The sequence below is a fragment of the Rattus norvegicus genome, chromosome 9, assembly GCF_021556685.1.
Source record: "Rattus norvegicus strain SHRSP/BbbUtx chromosome 9, alternate assembly SHRSP_T2T, whole genome shotgun sequence".
In the NCBI taxonomy this organism is placed as follows: domain Eukaryota; kingdom Metazoa; phylum Chordata; class Mammalia; order Rodentia; family Muridae; genus Rattus; species Rattus norvegicus.
The window spans coordinates 642,381-657,994 of NC_141542.1; positions in this window are offsets into that span (position 1 = coordinate 642,381).

Sequence of the window (15,614 nt, forward strand, 5' to 3'; positions counted from 1 at the left end):
ATAAATCTTTAAAAGTACACATATTACAAGGGCGTGCTACTGGGAACTAACTGAATTCAGAAAGACACAGTGTTTCAGTTCGTTGAAACGTTGCTCTATCTTGAATAACAAGCTTATAACATGCGATTCCTATGGGAACCTACTGAATTCACCATGATACTTAGAATCCGATCCTTAAAATGTTGCTAAATATTGAAAATGACACTCATACAAGCATTTCCCATTGGGGACTCACTGAATTCGCCTAGAAATTTTGATTCCATTCGTGAAAATTTTTCTATAACCCGAACAGGCCTCTTATTACTACTGGGGATTTATGGGAAGTAACCGATTTCACCATGTTACTAAGTTTCGGCTCACTAAATTCTGATAAATCTTTAAAGTACACATATTACAAGAGCCTGTTACTGGGAACTAACTGAATTCACAAAGAAACAGTGTTTCAGTTCGTTAAAACGTTGTTCTATCTTGAATAACAAGCTTATTACATGGTAATCCTACTGGGAGCCTACAAAATTCACGATGATACTTAGATTCCGTTCCTTAAAATGTTGCTCTATATTGAAAAGCACAGTCATACAAGCATGTCCCATTGGGAATTATCTGAATTCGCCTAGAAATTTTGATTCCATTCGTGAAATTTTTTTATACCCGAACAGACCACTTATTAGTACTACGGCCTATTGGGAACTAACCGAATGCACCATGTTACTAAGATTCGGCTCACCAAATTTTGATAAATCTTAAATTACACATATTACAAGAGCCTGCTACTGGGAACTAACTGAATTCACAAAGAAACAGTGTTTTAGTTTGTGAAAGCGTTGCAATATCTTGAAAAACTAGCTAATAACATGAGAATCCTATTGGGAAACTACTGAATTCACCATGATACTTAGGTTCCGTTCCTGAAAGTGTTGCTCTATATTGAAAAGCAAACTCATACAAGCATGTCCCATTGGGATATCACTGAATTCGCCTAGAAATTTTGATTCCATTCGTGAAAATTTTTCTATATCCTGAACAGTCCACTTATTACTACTGCCCCCTAATGGAACTATCCGATTTCACCAAGTTACTGAGATTGGGCTAACCAAATTTTGATAAATCTTTAAAAGTGCATATATTACAAGAGCCTGTTACTGGGAACTAACTGCATTCACAAAGCAAAAGTGTTTCAGTTCGTTAAAACGTTGCTCTATCTTGAATAACAAGCATATTACATGCCTATCCTATTGGGAACCAACTGAATTCACCATGATGCTTTGATTCCCTTCCTAAAATGTTGCTATATATTGAAAAGCACACTCATACAAGAATGTTCCATTGGGAACTCACTGAATTCGCCTAGAAATTTTGATTCCATTCGTGAAAATTTTTCGATATTCCGAATAGTCCACTTATTACTACTGCGGTCTATTGGGAACTAAGAGAATTCACCAAGTTACTGAGATTCGGCTCACCAAATTTGGATAATCTTTAAACGTACAGATATCACAAGAGCCTGCTACTGGAAATTAACTGAATTCACAAAGAAACAGTGTTTCAGTTCGTTAAATCGTTGCTCTATCTTGAATAACAAGCTTATTACATGCGAATCCTATTGGGAACCTAGTGAATTCACCATGATACTTAGATTCCGTTCCTTAAAATGTTGCTATATATTGAAAAGCACACTCATACAAGCATGTCCCATTGGGAACTCACTGAATTCGCCTAGAAATTTTGATTCCATTCGTGAAAATTTTTCTATATCCCGAAAAGTCCACTTATTACTACTGCCCCCTATTGGAACTAACAGATTTAACCAAGTTACTGAGATTGGGCTAACCAAATTTTGATAAATCTTTAAAAGTGCACATATTACAAGAGCCTGGTACTGGGAACTAACTGCATTCACAAAGAAACAGTGTTTCAGTTCGTTAAAACATTGCTCTATCTTGAATAACAAGCATATTACATGCGAATCCAATTGGGAACCAACTGAATTCACCATGATACGTAGATTCCGTTCCTAAAATGTTGCTATATATTGAAAAGCACACTCATAGAAGAATGTTCCATTGGGAACTCACTGAATTCGCCTAGAAATTTTGATTCCATTCGTGAAAATTTTTCTATATCCCGAACAGTCCACTTATTACTACTGCGGTCTATTGGGAACTAACAGAATTCACGAAGTTACTGAGATTCGGCTCAACAAATTTTGATAATCTTTAAAAGTACACGTATCACAAGAGCCTGCTACTGGGAACTCACTGAATTCACAAAGAAACGGTGTTTCAGTTCGTTAAAACGTTCCTCTATCTTGAACAACAAGCTAATTACATGCGAAAACTATTGGGAAAATACTGAATTCAACATGATACTTAGATTATGTTTCTAAAAATATTGGTATATATTGAAAAGCACACTCATACAAGCATGTCCCATGGGAACTCACTGAATTTGCCTAGAAATTTTGATTCCATTCTTACAAATTTTCTATATCCCGAACATTCCACATATTACTACTGCGGCCCTTTGGGAACTAACCAAATTCACCAAGTTTCTGACATTCGACTCAACAAGTTTTGATAAAATTTAAAAGTACTTGGATCCAACTGATTCACAAAGAAACAGTGTTTCAGTTCGTTAAAACTTTGCTCTATCTTGAATAACAAGCTTATTACATGTGAATCCTATTGGGAACAACTGAATTCACCATTTTACTTAGATTCCGTTCCTTAAAATGTTGCTATATATTGAAAAGCACACTCATACAAGTATATCCCACTGGGAACTCACTGAATTCGCCTTGATATTTTGATTCCATTCGTGAAAATTTTTCTATATCCCGAACAGTCCATTTATTACTACTGCCCCCTATTGGAACTAAACGATTTCACCAAGTTACTGAGATTCGGCTAACCAAACTTTGATAAATCTTTAAAAGTGCATACATTACCAGAACCTGGTACTGGGAACTAACTGCATTCACAAAGCAACAGTGTTTCAGTTCGTTAAAACGTTGCTCTATCTTGAATAACAAGCATATTACATGTGAATTCTATTGGGAACCTACTGAATTCACCATGATACTTAGATTCCATTGCTAAAGGTTGCTGAATTCACCACAATACTTAGATTCTGTTCCTTCAAATGTTGCTATATACGGAAAAGCACAATCATACAAGCATGTCCCATTGGGAACTCACTCAATTCGCCTAGAAATTTTGATTCCATTCGTGCAAATTTTTCTACATCCTGAACAGTCCACTCATTACTACTGCGGCCCATAGATAATTAACCGAATTCACCAAGTTACTGAGATTCGGCTGACCAAATTTTGATAAATCTTTAAAAGTACATATATTACAAGAGCCTGCTAGTGGAAACTCACTGAATTCGCAAAGAAACAGTGTTTCAGTTCGTAAAAACTTTGCTCTATCTTGAATAACAAGCTTATTACATGCGAATCCTATTGGGAACCTATTGAATTCACCATGATACTTAGATTCCATTCCTAAAATGTTGCTATATATTGAAAAGCACACTCATACAAGCATGTCCCATGGGAACTCACTGAAGTCGCCTAGAAATTTTGATTCCATTCGTGAAAATTTTTCTATATCCCGAAAGTCCACTTATTACTATTGCGGTCTATTGGGAACTAACCGAATTCACCAAGTACCTGAGATTCGGCTCACCAAATTTTGATAAATATTTAAAAGTACACATATTACAAGAGCCGGCTACTGGGAACTAACTGAATTCAAAAAGAAACAGTGTTTCAGTACGTTGAAAGGTTGCTCTATCTTGAATAACAAGCTTATTACATGCGAATCCTATTGGGGACCTACTGAATTCACCATGATACTTAGATTCCGTTACCTAAAATGTTGCTATGTATTGAAACGCACACTCATACAAGCATGTCCCATTGGGAACTCACTGAATTCGCCTTGAAATTTTGAATCCATTCGTGAAAATTTTTCTATATCTTGAACAGTCCACATATTACTACTGCGGCCTATTGGGAACTCACCGACTTCACCAAGTTACTCAGATTCGGCTCACCAAATTTTGATAAATCTTTAAAAGTACACATATTACAAGAGCCTGCTACTGGGAACTAACTGAATTCACAGAGAAATAGTGTTTCAGTTTGTTAAAACGTTGCTCTATCTTGAATAACAAGCTTATTACATGCGCATCCTATTGGGAAACTAATTAATTCACCATGATACTTTGATTCTGTGCCTTAAAATGTTGCTATATATTGAAAAGCACACTCATACAAGCATGTCCCATTGGGAACTCACTGAATTCGCCTAGAAATATTGATACCATTCGTGAAAATTTTTCTATATCCCGAACAGTCCACTTATTACTAGTGCCCCCTATTGGACCTAATCGAATTCACCAAGCTCCTGTGATTCGGCTCAGCAAATTTTGATAAATCTTTCAAAGTACACATATTACAAGAGCCGGCTACTGGGTTCTAACTGCATTCACATAGAAACAGTGTTTCAGTTCGTTAAAACGTTGCTCTATCTTGAATAACAAGCTTATTACATGCGAATCCTATTGGGTACCTACTGAATTCACCATGATACTTAGATTTCGTTCCTTAAAATGTTGTTCTATATTGAAAAGCACACTCATACAAGCTTGTCCCATTGGCAACTCACTGAATTCGCCTAGATATTTTGATTCCATTCGTGAATATTTTTCTATAACCCGAACAGTACACTTATTACTGCTGCGGCCTATTGGGAACTAACCGAAGTAACCAAGTTACTGAGATTCGGATCACCAAATTTTGATAAATCTTTAAAAGAACACATATTACAAGAACAGGCTACTGGGAACTAACTGAATTCACAAAGAAACAGGTTTTAGTTCGTTAAATGTTGCTCTATCTTGAATAACAAGCTTATTGCATGCGAATCCTATTGGGAACCAACTGAATTCACCATGATACTTAGATTCCATTCTTAAAATATTGCTATATATTGAAAAGCACACTCATACAAGTATGTCCCATTGGGAACTCACTGAATTCGCCTAGATATTTTGATTCCATTCGTGAAAATTTTTCTATATCCCGAACAGTCCACTTATTACTAATGCGGCCTATTGGGAACTAACAAAATTCACCAAGTTCCTGAGATTCGGCTGACCAAATTTTCATAAATATTTAAAAGTACACATGTTACAAGAGCCGGATACTGGGAACTAAATGACGTCACAAAGAAACAGTGTTTCAGTACGTTAAAACGTTGCTCTATCTTTAATAACAAGCTTATTACATGCGAATCCTATTGGGAACCTAATGAATTCACCATGATACTTTGATTCTGTTCCTTAAAATGTTGCTATATATTGAAAAGCACACTCATACAAGCATGCCCCATTGCGAACTCACTGAATTCGCCTAGAAATATTGATACCATTCTTGAAAATTTTTCTATATCCCGAACAGTCCACTTATTACTACTGCCCCCTATTGGACCTAATCGAATTCACCAAGCTACTGTGATTCGGCTCACCAAATTTTGATAAATCTTTAAAAGTACACATATTACAAGAGCCGGGTACTGGGAACTAACTTCATTCACAAGGAAACAGTAATTCAGTTCGATAAAACTTTGCTCTATCTTGAATAACAAACTTATTACATGCGAATCCTATTGGGAACCTACTGAATTCACCATGATACTTAGATCGTTCCTTAAAATGTTGCTCGACATTGAAAAGCAAACTCATACAAGCATGTCCCATTGGGAACTCACTGAGTTCGACTAGAAAATTAGATTCCATTCGTGAAAATTTTCTATATCCTGAACAGTCCACTTATTACTACTGCGGATTATAGGGAACTAACCGAATTCACCAATTTACTCAGATTCGGCTCACCAAATTTTGATAAATCTTTAAAAGAACACATATTACAAGAACAGGCTACTGGGAACTAACTGAATTCACAAAGATACAGTGTTTCAGTTCGTTAAAACGTTGCTCTATCTTGAATAACAAGCTTATTACATGCGAATCCTATAGGGAATCTACTGAATTCACCATGATACTTAGATTCTGTTCCTTCAGATGTTGCTATATACGAAAAAGCACACTCATACAAGTTTATCCCATTGGGAACTCACTGAATTCGCCTAGAAATTTTGATTCCATTCGTGCAAATTTTTATATATCCTGAACAATCCACTTATTACTACTGCGGGCTATAGGGAACTCACCGAATTCACCAAGTTACTGAGATTCGGATGAACAAATTTTGATAAATCTTTAAAAGTACACATATTACAAGAGCCGGCTACTGGGAACTAACTTCATTCACAAAGAAACAGTGTTTCAGTTCGTTAAAACGTTGATCTATCTTGAATAACAAGCTTATGACATGCGAATCCTATAGGGTACCTACTGAATTCACCATGATACTGAGATTCCGTTCCTTAAAATGTTACTATATATTGCAAAGCACACTCATACAAGCATGTCCCATTGGGAACTCACTGAATTCGACTAGAAAATTAGATTCCATTCGTGAAAATTTTTCTATATCCCGAACAGTCCACTTATTACTACTGCGGATTATAGGGAAGTAACCGAATTCACCAATTTACTCAGATTTGGCTCACCAAATTTTGATAAATCTTTAAAAGTACTCATATTACAAGAACCTGGTACTGGGAAGTAACTGAATTCACAAAGAAACAGTGTTTCAGTTCGTTAAAACGTTGCTCTATCTTGAATAACAAGCATATTACATGCGAATCCTATTGGGAACCTACTGAATTCACCATGATACTTAGATTCCATTCCTAAAATGTTGCTGAACTCACCATGATACTTAGATTCTGTTCCTTCAAATGTTGCTATATACGGAAAAGCACACTCATACAAGCATGTCCCATGGGAACTATATGAGTTCGCCTAGATATTTTGATTCCATTCATGAAAATTTTTCTATATTCCTAACAGTCCACTTATTACTACTGCGGTCTATTGGGAACTAACCGAATTCAACAAGTTACTGATATTCGGCTCTCCAAATTTTGATAAATCTTTAAAAGTACACATATTACAAGAGCCTGGTACTGGGAAGTAACTGAATTCACAAAGAAACAGTGTTTCAGTTCGTTAAAACGTTGCTCTATCTTGAACAACAAGCTTATTACATGCGAATCCTATTGGGAACCAACTGAACTCACTATGATACTTAGATTATGTTTCTTAAAATAATGCTATTTATTGAAAAGCACACTCATACAAGCATGTCCCATGGGAACTCACTGAATTCGCCTAGAAATTTTGATTCCATTCTTAAAAATTTTCTATATCCCAAACAGTCCACATATTCCTACTGCGGCCCTTTGGGAACTAACCAAATTCACCAAGTTTCTGACATTCGACTCAACAAGTTTTGATAAATCTTTAAAAGTACACGTATTACAAGACCCTACTACTGGGAACTAACTGAATTCACAAAGAAACAGTGTTTCAGTTCGTTAAAACGTTGCTCTATCTTGAATAAAAAGCTTATTACATGCGAATCCTATTGGGAACCAACTGAATTCACCATGATACTTAGATTCCGTTCCTAAAATGTTGCTATATATTGAAAAGCACACTCATAGAAGAATGTTCCATTGGGAACTCACTGAATTCGCCTAGAAATTTTGATTCCATTCGTGAAAATTTTTCGATATCCCGAACAGTACACTTATTACTACTGCGGTCTATTGGGAACTAACAGAATTCACCAAGTTCCTGAGATTCGGCTCACCAAATTTTGATACTCTTTAAAAGTGCACATATTACAAGAGCCTGGTACTGGGAACTAACTGCATTCACAAAGAAACAGTGTTTCAGTTCATTAAAACTTTGCTCTATCTTGAATAACAAGCATATTACATGCGAATGCTATTGGGAACCAACTGAATTCACCATGATACTTAGATTCCGTTCCTAAAATGTTGCTATATATTGAAAAGCACACTCATAGAAGAATGTTCCATTGGGAACTCACTGAAATGGCCTAGAAATTTTGATTCCATTCGTGAAAATTTTTCGATATCCCGAACAGTCCACTTATTACTACTGCGGTCTATTGGGAACTAACAGAATTCACCAAGTTACTGAGATTCGGCTCACCAAATTTTGATAATCTTTAAAAGTACACGTATCACAAGAGCCTGCTGCTGGGAACTCACTGAATTCACAAAAAAACGGTGTTTCAGTTCGTTAAAACTTTCCTCTATCTTGAACAACAAGCTTATTACATGTGAAACCTATTGGGAAACTACTGAATTCACCAAGATACTTAGATTAAGTTTCTTAAAATAATGCTATATATTGAAAAGCACACTCATACAAGCATGTCCCATGGGAACTCACTGAATTCGCCTAGAAATTTTGATTCCATTCTTAAAAATTTTCTATATCCCGAACAGTCCACATATTACTACTGCGGCCCTTTGGGAACTAACCAAATTCACCAAGTTTCTGAGATTCGACTCAACAAGTTTTGATAAATCTTTAAAAGTACACGTATTACAAGACCCTACTACTGGGAACTAACTGAATTCACAAAGAAACAGTGTTTCAGTTCGTTAAAACGTTGCTCTATCTTGAATAACAAGCATATTACATGCGAATCCTATTGGGAACCTACTGAATTCACCATGATACTTAGATTCCATTCCTAAAATGTTGCTGAACTCACCATGATACTTAGATTCTGTTCCTTCAAATGTTGCTATATACGGAAAAGCACAATCATACAAGCATGTCCCATTGGGAACTCACTGAATTCGCCTAGAAATTTTGATTCCATTCGTGCAAATTTTTCTACATCCTGAACAGTCCACTTATTACTACTGCGGCCCATAGATAATTAACCGAATTCACCAAGTTACTGAGATTCGGCTGACCAAATTTTGATAAATCTTTAAAAGTACAAATATTACAAGAGCCTGCTAGTGGGAACTCACTGAATTCACAAAGAAACAGTGTTTCAGTTCGTAAAAACTTTGCTCTATCTTGAATAACAAGCTTATTACATGCGAATCCTATTGGGAACCTATTGAATTCACCATGGTACTTAGATTCCATTCCCAAAATGTTGCTATATATTGAAAAGCACACTCATACAAGCATGTCCCATGGGAACTCACTGAAGTCGCCTAGAAATTTTGATTCCATTCGTGAAAATTTTTCTATATCCCGAACAGTCCACTTATTACTACTGCGGTCTATTGGGAACTAACCGAATTCACCAAGTACCTGAGATTCGGCTCACCAAATTTTGATAAATCTTTAAAAGTACACATATTACAAGAGCCTGCTACTGGGAACTAACTGAATTCACAGAGAAACAGTGTTTCAGTTTGTTAAAACGTTGCTCTATCTTGAATAACAAGCTTATTACATGCGCATCCTTTTGGGAACCTAATGAATTCACCATGATACTTTGATTCTGTTCCTTAAAATGTTGCTATATATTGAAAAGCACACTCATACAAGCATGTCCCATTGGGAACTCACTGAATTCGCCTAGAAATATTGATACCATTCGTGAAAATTTTTCTATATACCGAACAGTCCACTTATTACTACTGCCCCCTATTGGAACTAATCGAATTCACCAAGCTACTGTGATTCGGCCCAGCAAATTTTGATAAATCTTTCAAAGTACACATATTACAAGAGCCGGCTACTGGGATCTAACTGCATTCACATAGAAACATTGTTTCAGTTCGTCAAAACGTTGCTCTATCTTGAATAACAAGCTTATTACATGTGATTCCTATTGGGTACCTACTGAATTCACCATGATACTTAGATTCCGTTCCTTAAAATGTTGTTCTATATTGAAAAGCACACTCATACAAGCTTGTCCCATTGGCAACTCACTGAATTCGCCTAGATATTTTGATTCCATTCGTGAATATTTTTCTATAACCCAAACAGTACACCTATTACTACTGCGGCCTAATGGGAACTAACCGAAGTAACCAAGTTATTGAGATTCGGCTCACCAAATTTTGATAAATTTTAAAAGAACACATATTACAAGAACAGGCTACTGGGAACTAACTGAATTCACCAAGAAACAGGTTTTAGTTCGTTAAACGTTGCTCTATCTTGAATAACAAGCTTATTACATGCGAATCCTATTGGGAACCAACTGAATTCACCATGATACTTAGATTCTGTTCTTAAAATTTTGCTATATATTGAAAAGCACACTCATACAAGTATGTCCCATTGGGAACTCACTGAATTCGCCTAGATATTTTGCTTCCATTCGTGAAAATATTTCTATATCCCGAACCGTCCACTTATTACTACTGCGTCCTATTGGGAACTAACAAAATTCACCAAGTTACTGAGATTTGGCTCACCAAATTTTGATAAATCATTAAAAGAACTCATGTTACAAGAGCCTGCTACTGGGAACTAACTGAATTCACAAAGAAACAGTGTTTCAGTTCATTAAAACGTTGCTCTATCTTGAATAACAAGCTTATTACATGCGAATCCTATTGGGAATCTACTGAATTCACCATGATACTTAGATTCTGTTCCTTCAAATGTTGCTATATACGGAAAAGCACACTCATACTAGCATGTCCCATTGGGAACTCACTGAATTCGCCTAGAAATTTTGATTCCATTCGTGCAAATTTTTCTACATCGTGAACAGTCCACTTATTACTACTGCGGCCTATAGATAACTAACCGAATTCACCAAGTTACTGAGATTGGGCTGACCAAATTTTGATAAATCTTTAAAAGTACAAATATAACAAGAGAATGCTAGTGGGAACTCACTGAATTCACATAGAAACAGTGTTTCAGTTCGTAAAAACTTTGCTATATCTTGAATAACAAGCTTATTACATGCGAATCCTACTGGGAACCTACTGAATTCACCATGATACTTAGATTCCATTCCTTAAATGTTGCTATATATTGAAAAGCACACTCATACAAGCATGTCCCATGGGAACTATATGAGTTCGCCTAGATATTTTGATTCCATTCATGAAAATTTTTCTATATTCCTAACAGTCCACTTATTACTACTGCGGTCTATTGGGAACTAACCGAATTCAACAAGTTACTGATATTTGGCTCTCCAAATTTTGATAAATCTTTAAAAGTACACATATTACAAGAGCCTGGTACTGGGAAGTAACTGAATTCACAAAGAAACAGTGTTTCAGTTCGTTAAAACGTTGCTCTATCTTGAACAACAAGCTTATTACATGCGAATCCTATTGGGAACCAACTGAACTCACTATGATACTTAGATTATGTTTCTTAAAATAATGCTATATATTGAAAAGCACACTCATACAAGCATGTCCCATGGGAACTCACTGAATTCGCCTAGAAATTTTGATTCCATTCTTAAAAATATTCTATATCCCGAACAGTCCACATATTCCTACTGCGGCCCTTTGGGAACTAACCAAATTCACCAAGTTTCTGACATTCGACTCAACAAGTTTTGATAAATCTTTAAAAGTACACGTATTACAAGACCCTACTACTGGGAACTAACTGAATTCACAAAGAAACAGTGTTTCAGTTCGTTAAAACGTTGCTCTATCTTGAATAAAAAGCTTATTACATGCGAATCCTATTGGGAACCAACTGAATTCACCATGATACTTAGATTCCGTTCCTAAAATGTTGCTATATATTGAAAAGCACACTCATACAAGAATGTTCCATTGGGAACTCACTGAATTCGCCTAGAAATTTTGATTCCATTCGTGAAAATTTTTCGATATCCCGAATAGTCCACTTATTACTACTGCGGTCTATTGGCAACTAACAGAATTCACCATGTTACTGAGATTCGGCTCACCAAATTTGGATAATCTTTAAAAGTACACATATCACAAGAGCCTACTACTGGGAACTAACTGAATTCACAAAGAAACAGTGTTTCAGTTCGTTAAATCGTTGCTCTATCTTGAATAACAAGCTTATTACATGCGAATCCTATTGGGAACCAACTGAATTCACCATGATACTTAGATTCCGTTCCTAAAATGTTGCTATATATTGAAAAGCACACTCATACAAGAATGTTCCATTGGGAACTCACTGAATTCGCCTAGAAATTTTGATTCCATTCGTGAAAATTTTTCGATATCCCGAATAGTCCACTTATTACTACTGCGGTCTATTGGCAACTAACAGAATTCACCATGTTACTGAGATTCGGCTCACCAAATTTGGATAATCTTTAAAAGTACACATATCACAAGAGCCTACTACTGGGAACTAACTGAATTCACAAAGAAACAGTGTTTCAGTTCGTTAAATCGTTGCTCTATCTTGAATAACAAGCTTATTACATGCGAATCCTATTGGGAACCTAGTGAATTCACCATGATACTTAGATTCCGTTCCTTAAAATGTTGCTATATATTGAAAAGTACACTCATACAGGCATGTCCCATTGGGAACTCACTGAATTCGCCTAGAAATTTTGATTCCATTCGTGAAAATTTTTCGATATCCCGAACAGTACACTTATTACTACTGCGGTCTATTGGGAACTAACAGAATTCACCAAGTTCCTGAGATTCGGCTCACCAAATTTTGATACTCTTTAAAAGTACACGTATCACAAGAGCCTGCTACTGGGAACTCACTGAATTCACAAAGAAACGGTGTTTCAGTTCGTTAAAACGTTCCTCTAGCTTGAACAACAAGCTTATTACATGCGAATCCAAATGGGAACCTACTGAATTCACCATGATACTTAGATTACGTTTCTTAAAATATTGCTATATATTGAAAAGCACACTCATACAAGCATGTCCCATGGGAACTCACTGAATTCGCCTAGAAATTTTGATTCCATTCTTAAAAATTAGCTATATCCAGCACAGTCCACATATTACTACTGTGGCCCTTTGGGAACTAACCAAATTCACCAAGTTTCTGAGATTCGACTCAACATGTTTTGATAAATCTTTAAAAGTACACATATTACAAGACCCTACTACTGGGAACTAACTGAATTCACAAAGAAACAGTGTTTCAGTTCGTTAAATCGTTGCTCTATATTGAATAACAAGCTTATTACATGCGAATCCTATTGGGAACAACTGAATTCACCATGATACTTAGATTCCGTTCCTTTAAATGTTGCAATATATTGAAAAGCACACTCATACAAGCATGTCCCATTGGGAACTCACTTAATTCGCCTAGAAATTTTGATTCCATTCGTGAAAATTTTTCTATATCCCGAATAGTCCATTTATTACTACTGCCCCCTATTGGAACTAAACGATTTCACCAAGTTACTGAGATTCGGCTAACCAAACTTTGATAAATCTTTAAAAGTGCATATATTACCAGAACCTGGTACTTGGAACTAACTGCATTCACAAAGCAACAGTGTTTCAGTTCGTTAAAACGTTGCTCTATCTTGAATAACAAGCATATTACATGCGAATCCTATTGGGAACCTACTGAATTCACCATGACATTAGATTCCATTCCTAAGATGTTGCTGAATTCACCATGATACTCAGATTCTGTTCCTTCAAATGTTGCTATATACGGAAAAGCACAATCATACAAGCATGTCCCATTGGGAACTCACTGAATTCGCCTAGAAATTTTGATTCCATTCGTGCAAATTTTTCTGCATCCTGAACAGTCCACTTATTACTACTGCGGCCCATAGATAATTAACCGAATTCACCAAGTTACTGAGATTTGGCTGACCAAATTTTGATAAATCTTTAAAAGTACAAATATTACAAGAGCCTGCCAGTGGAAACTCACTGAATTCACAAAGAAACAGTGTTTCAGTTCGTAAAAACTTTGCTCTATCTTGAATAATAAGCTTATTACATGCGAATCCTATTGGGAACCTATTGAATTCACCATGATACTTAGATTCCATTCCTAAAATGTTGCTATATATTGAAAAGCACACTCATACAAGCATGTCCCATGGGAACTCACTGAAGTCGCCTAGAAATTTTGATTCCATTCGTGAAAATTTTTCTATATCCCGAAGAGTCCACTTATTACTACTGCGGTCTATTGGGAACTAACCGAATTCACCAAGTACCTGAGATTCGGCTCACCAAATTTTGATAAATATTTAAAAGTACACATATTACAAGAGCCGGCTACTGGGAACTAACTGAATTCAAAAAGAAACAGTGTTTCAATACGTTAAAACGTTGCTCTATCTTTAATAACAAGCTTATTACATGCGAATCCTATTGGGGACCTACTGAATTCACAATGATACTTAGATTCCGTTACCTAAAATATTGCTATGTATTGAAACGCACACTCATACAAGCATGTCCCATTGGGAACTCACTGAATTCGCCTTGAAATTTTGAATCCATTCGTGAAAATTTTTCTATATCCTGAACAGTCCACATATTGCTACTGCGGCCCATTGGGAACTAACCGACTTCACCAAGTTACTCAGATTCGGCTCACCAAATTTTGATAAATCTTTAAAAGTACACATATTACAAGAGCCTGCTACTGGGAACTAACTGAATTCACAGAGAAACAGTGTTTCAGTTTGTTAAAACGTTGCTCTATCTTGAATAACAAGCTTATTACATGCAATTCCTTTTGGGAACCTAATGAATTCACAATGATACTTTGATTCTGTTCCTTAAAATGTTGCTATATATTGAAAAGCACACTCATACAAGCATGTCCCATTGGGAACTCACTGAATTCGCCTAGAAATATTGATACCATTCGTGAAAATTTTTCTATATACCGAACAGTCCACTTATTACTACTGCCCCCTATTGGAACTAATCGAATTCACCAAGCTACTGTGATTTGGCTCAGCAAATTTTGATAAATCTTTCAAAGTACACATATTACAAGAGCCGGCGACTGGGATCTAACTGAATTCACATAGAAACAGTGTTTCAGTTCGTTAAAACGTTGCTCTATCTTGAATAACAAGCTTATTACATGCGCATCCTATTGGGAACATAATGAATACACCATGATACTTTGATTCTGTTCCTTAAAATGTTGCTATATATTGAAAAGCACACTCATACAAGCATGTCCCATTGGGAACTCACTGAATTCGCCTAGAAATATTGATACCATTCGTGAAAATTTTTCTATATCCCGAACAGTCCACATATTACTAGTGCAACCTATTGGACCTAATCGAATTCACCAAGCTACTGTGATTTGGCTCAGCAAATTTTGATAAATCTTTCAAAGTACACATATTACAAGAGCCGGCGACTGGGATCTAACTGAATTCACATAGAAACATTGTTTCAGTTCGTTAAAACGTTGCTCTATCTTGAATAACAAGCTTATTACATGCGAATCCTATTGGGTACCTACTGAATTCACCATGATACTTAGATTCCGTTCCTTAAAATGTTGTTCTATATTGAAAAGCACACTCATACAAGCTTGTCCCATTGGCAACTCACTGAATTCGCCTAGATATTTTGATTCCATTCGTGAATATTTTTCTATAACCCGAACTGTACACTTATTACTACTGCGGCCTATTGGGAACTAACCGATGTAACCAAGTTACTGAGATTCGGCTCACC